Raw genomic sequence first — 245 nt, forward strand, 5'->3', positions numbered from 1 at the left:
TGCCCAGGGATGGTGCTGCTCACAGCTGGTTGGGCCCCTCCCACATCAATCATCAATCACAAACAGTGTGATCACAAGCCAATGTGATCAAGGCAAGTCTTCAGCTTCCCAGGTGACGAGGTTATGTCAAGCCAGACAATGGTTTTATGGATGAAGGGACAAGAAAGCGAGCCCCTGGCTGGGCGGTGGTGGCACATGCCTTTGATCCCAGCACTTGGGAGGCAGAGGCAGGTGGATTTCTGAGT

This window comes from Mastomys coucha, unplaced genomic scaffold (assembly GCF_008632895.1).
Source record: "Mastomys coucha isolate ucsf_1 unplaced genomic scaffold, UCSF_Mcou_1 pScaffold5, whole genome shotgun sequence".
Taxonomy (NCBI): Eukaryota; Metazoa; Chordata; class Mammalia; order Rodentia; family Muridae; genus Mastomys; species Mastomys coucha.